Raw genomic sequence first — 5353 nt, forward strand, 5'->3', positions numbered from 1 at the left:
CTTTCCGAACAAAACAACAACATTAACTCTCAGTTCCGATAAAAAATCAACAATCTAACACAACATCACCTACCTAGCACCAAACAAGAACCAAGACTACACCTTAGAAAAAAGGAAATAAAATAGAAAATATAGAAAATTTGCTCGAATTAAGAAAAAACCATTCCCTCCCCTTTCAGAGAAATAATACTTCCAATAGCAGCCCTGTTCCGATTTTAAAAAATTCACGATCCAGAAAAGCATCAGATCCACATACACGCAATAAGCTAATTCTTAAAAAGCGAGGTTCAGTTTATTGTAATTCACGAATGTCGTTTACCGTTCTCATGCATGTTTTAATAAAAGCAGAAAGCAACAAGTAGGGAAACCCAGCTGATTTTGTAATCAATTTGTCTCCAGCAAATAAGCACACTGAAAAAAACCATAAAAGCATTAACCGGAGTGGCTGTACGAAAAGAAAATGGTTTAAATGTAATTGAAACTGAAATGTAGTCTCTTAAAATCTAGCAATTTTATCTATTTTTTGATAATTTCGTAATAGATTTAGAACAAAACTAACAGAAAAGAATCAAACAGAACCATAAACAATAAACAAAATCGCGTAATTCAGTCGCACTTGGACGCATATTATTTGGAAAAGTTGTCGTGAAAATGATTTTTAAGAATGGCTCAAAAACAAACACAAAAACGAATAAAATTACCACAGGGACACCTGCCAACGGCAAGATTATAAAACTAAAAGGCGAAATCCTTTCAGGGAAAATGAAACAGATGAGAAAATACCTCTCTTGTTTAGCTTAAATTTTATTACATACTTTTTTGCTCTCTCAGCAATTTGGCATTAACAGAAAAGCACTATTCTCTTCTATTTTGAGGACTAAAACAATCTGCTTGTCAATCTGATCTGAAGTTTGACCAAAAATTTCGTTAGAACAAGCCACGTGCATTATTTCTAAGAAAAGGCCTCAAAATTGTTCATTAGAAAAAATTTGTCGAAAAACTAACGAAGCCACTCGAAAATAAACTTCAAAAACTGTTTCACTGAAACAGTCCAATCACAAAAAAAACATCAGAAGTGCATCACCTTGAACAGAAGATAAAAAAACCGATCAAAGATTTTTCACAAAAGTGCTCAAAATTAGTAAAATGACAAGAAACACCAAAAAAACAAAAGATCGGTAGCATAATTAAATGTAATAAAATTGAGCGAAAAATTCCCCAAAAAATAAACACCAGATAGCTTGGGCGCAGAAAATACAAATTCCCTTGACAAAGTGGATTAGAAAGGTAAAAATTGCGCGCAAAAAGTATTGAAAACAGAGGAATGACAGAAGAACAGCTCACAACAACTTAAATTCAAGTTTGCCAAAAATCAAAATATTACGACTAAAAACGGCTGAAAAGAAAGCAAAGACGACGGCTGGAAAAAAACAAAGACGACATGAAAATTCATTGGTTTAACCAACAATCTACAACGGCTTTGATCAGCAACTGCTCGCAATCACTTTTATATTAGAAACAAATAATGAGAGAAACTCGGATCACTCAAAAAGAAGAAAGAGAGTGAAAAATTAACTCCAGAAGTCAAAGAATCTTCTAGAACAAAAGCGTCAAGCAAAAATTTTGCACAAAAGAACACACGCTTACAATAATGGCTTCAAGGTTTGTTCGAGAGCCACTAAAAAGTAGATACAAAGAATACCGACGGGAAACTGAAACAGCAAAATTCAAAATTTGTGAACAATTTTCAGGAAAAGCTCTCTAGTCCGATTGCCATCAAATGTTCTCAAAGTATCTTTAGATCAAAATAAAAACATGGCTGAAAAGCAAGACATAGTTAAAGAAACTTTAAAATCAACAGTTAATACGAAAAGGCCTAAAAAATTAATTCTCAGCAATAAATAAGCTCTGTCATAAAAATGTCAATAAATCTCTAAAAAAGAAGGAAGTTATTATTTTGTAAACAAAATATGCCGACACTTTATTCATCTCGATCAATTTTGTGACGAGAAACGTTATGTGATACGAATCAAATTAAAAGCTCACTAAAGCCGAAAATGCTAACAGCAGGCAAGAATTTCATCCAAGCTGCAAAAACTTGACTAAGAATACAAAACAGCTAAACATCTAAACCTCCAGACAAGACTAAATTATGCTTAAAATCCTTCCAAAAGCACAATTAGGGGTTAATATTTATGCGAGGATACATTTGTGCTTGAACTAAAGTTTCAACTCAAACTAAACAAACTTTTAAAAAGACTAAACGAACAAAAATTCAACTCGCTCACTGAATTTTTTTTCAGACATACATTAACCGCTCTCTACTCGAAGAAATGCACGGACAGTGTACAGCAAACTTTGTTCAAAATATTGACTAAAGCACTTGCTTTCACTCGCAGTATTGATTTTTACATCATGTTTTACTGACACTTCGCCAAGTAACAAACCGAAGATCAGCAAAACGAGTCTTTGAGTCGGAAAACAGGAAATCAGAACTCTTCCTACGATCGCAAAAAAGACGCCACCACAATACTGTTCTGGTTGTAAAACGACAGCTTCAATTACAATTTTTTGAAATTAAAAAAATACGGAGAGACCAATAATAGCCTCGCCATCGCTTCGCGAATATGAATTAAACCTAGCTTCCAGTTTTTAAAGCTCCTATATGCATGAACATTTATCTATGTTTGTTTAATTGCAAATTTGCAGTGTTTCTGTTCATTGTAGTTCAAACCATTTTTTTGTACTTCGACCTCAATAAATGCGCACCCATTTATTGCTCTTCGAACTTTCTGTGGTTAGTCACCTAAGAAATTGTTATCACCTATTCTGTTGTACACGGTTCGTCAGAAAGCAAAAATTAAAATATCAATTTAGTGTTCGAGGGAGGCGAATCAAAGTCCTCCATTGTTCCAAAATATACGGCACGAGCTGGAATATGCAGCTCTCATCGTTCTCAAATTCTGTCAGTTGTTAATAACTAGGGAGCTTGACAAACAGTCAGGGTTTTCATGAAAAATATTTCAACGATTTTATCTAGAAAGCTAAGCAAAACCGACTAACGTCGGAAGCGTTGCTTGCGAACGACTAGTGAGGGCTCTAATCTGCTGCAGCCTGCTTCAGTCGGGGGGGGGGGGACTGAAATCGCCAAGAGGGCTTCAAATGACGTCATTGGAGGTTATTGTATAACCACTAATAAAATTTTATGTGAAAAATGACACCAATTTTGGCACATTTTTTATTTGACGTTTAGCAGTGAACTCCCGCCACTTGAGTTCAGCTGCTCAAAATTGTGCGCATGAGAGAGAAATTGAGATCATGCAAAACGAAAAAGTCAAGGGCGCAAAAGTTACTCGAAACGTCAAAATTGTCAAGCGAAAATTTTGCACAAAAAGACCGTTTATAATTGCTTCAAACTTTGTTCGAGTAAAAAGTATGAATATTTGAATTTTTTGCCACTTTCGTCATTCCTTACAAATTACAAGGTTTTGTCAACTCCCTTTACAGTCTCTAAAGTCCACACTGATTAGGAGAAGTCATACGCGGTAAAATTGCATAGTTTCGTTCCACAAACATTTTAAACTTCGCATTCATGGTATTTTACTAAAAATATTTTGAAAATACAAGAATGGATGTTGGTTCAAGAAACAATGGACACAAAATGTGGCATTTCTAAGATTTCCTACAATTGCTCATTTTTAATTCATCTGTTTTGGTACTTCAAGTGTGTATGAAAATGGAAACATTCGTCTGGTGTAGGGTGCCTTCCATGCTTTTAAAAATTCTCACCTGAATATTTGCGTCATAAATATTTGCATCATCAATAATAAATCCAACCATCGGGACAAATGTAAACTAAAAGTGCAATTTAAATGTTCTGAAATATCCAGATGACTAGCACGGGTAAATGAGTAAATGGGCTCTCGCGTCAACGGGTCTTCAGATATCAGATAAATTTACGATGTAATGCAAATGGCCCGCATTAGGATCCCCGCATTGCCAAATTGTCACATAAAACTAAGTTGAAGAAGTTGTAAGGGAAATTAGTTTTTAGAAACTTTAATTTTGATTCTGTTCCTCAACGCTAATAGCCTTCATTGGATCTCTTTTTGATCTGTGAAGACAAATATAATTTTTAACGAATTACGTAAAAATTACAGTAATTTTTTTTTTAAAAAAAAGTAGCGCACGATGTGAGATCAGATGATCAATATCACAAGCCGATGAAATAAGATAACAGACGCCCGAGGAAACAAACCAAGTTAAAAAATAAAATCCACGCCAAATGTCAACTAGATTGGTTGGTGAAATGAGTAACCAGATAACTAATTCAATCAAACTGCAATCGGGCTAACTGACTCCAAAGCTATCTCGTCAGCACACCTGTCCAACAGTTTTCAAATTTGTCAAATCCAAAACAGGAGAAAGAACAAGAGGCAAAAGGGCAACAGAGGGTATATATCTTGTGTAACTCAATTAATCAATCGACGAAAATTGAAGTGATACATTTCGCGTGTTCACGTCTGTTCGGGGAGGGGTGATAGGGGTTGCCACTGAACAGACCGAAAGAAATAAGATAGAAATGTCAGCACGAGTTACAAGGTGAGATTTAAGAGTGAAAACGTGACCAATTACCGCTTCTCAGCAGGAATGCTAAAGTGTTAGCAAGATCATTACCAACTGGCTTGTTTCTGTCACAAAATCGAACAAATAGTGTCTTTTGCGAGGGAACTGCGGTGCCAATTGAACGTTTGAGGCCTTCAATTAGAAGTGAAAAGAGGGTAACGAAGAGAGGGGAATTGTGGAATAGAGCTGAAGCAATTAAAAGTACAAAAAACAGCAAGGTACAAAATGCACAAATTGTTTCTCCCACTAGCACCTTTTAAAACAATCTTACCAGTTGTAGTTTTCAAAAGTTACAACAACACAAACTCACAACAACAACAATAATAATAGCTGAATTTTCAATTATTCAACTGCTTATTCAGCCAATGAGGTGAAAGCAAATGGAAAAATTGAACAGCGGCGCTGTTTGGAAGCATATAGAAAAGCGCACAAGTGCATAATTTATTGAGCTGAGACCGGCAAATTACAGCGTAATCAGGCACTGTTTCCATTTAGAATGTCAAAGAGAACTGGGAAACTTTTATCGCCGATTTTGGAAGCAAAAATGGGCCAGTGATTTGTGCCCGCCTTCCCTCGGTCAGTTCATTTGAGACATTTTAACCCATTCTACAGCTAGTACTAACTCGATACTTTACAAACTAACTAATCTTCAAACAGTTAAAAATCTTAAATAACTATTTTCAATTACGGTCACTGTTTTTGCACCAGGTACTCGAGAAAAAGGGGA

General features: G+C 35.3%; 2 protein-coding genes across 13 annotated transcripts in view; both read right to left on the reverse strand.

Moving 5' to 3' along the window:
• The window catches only part of LOC142342084 (potassium/sodium hyperpolarization-activated cyclic nucleotide-gated channel 3-like), an 87520-nt gene extending 82549 nt beyond the window's left edge, over positions 1-4971 (reverse strand). Inside the window, exon 1 of the mRNA XM_075393276.1 lies at positions 3790-4971. The gene's annotated coding sequence lies outside the window, so the exon portion shown is untranslated. The remainder of the gene's footprint in view (positions 1-3789) is intronic.
• Positions 1-5353, reverse strand: part of LOC142342119 (cilia- and flagella-associated protein 46-like) — a 754419-nt gene that overhangs the window by 433838 nt on the left and 315228 nt on the right. The window lies entirely within an intron of this gene.

The sequence above is a fragment of the Convolutriloba macropyga genome, chromosome 1, assembly GCF_964194025.1.
Source record: "Convolutriloba macropyga chromosome 1, txConMacr16.3, whole genome shotgun sequence".
NCBI lineage: Eukaryota > Metazoa > Xenacoelomorpha > Acoela > Convolutidae > Convolutriloba > Convolutriloba macropyga.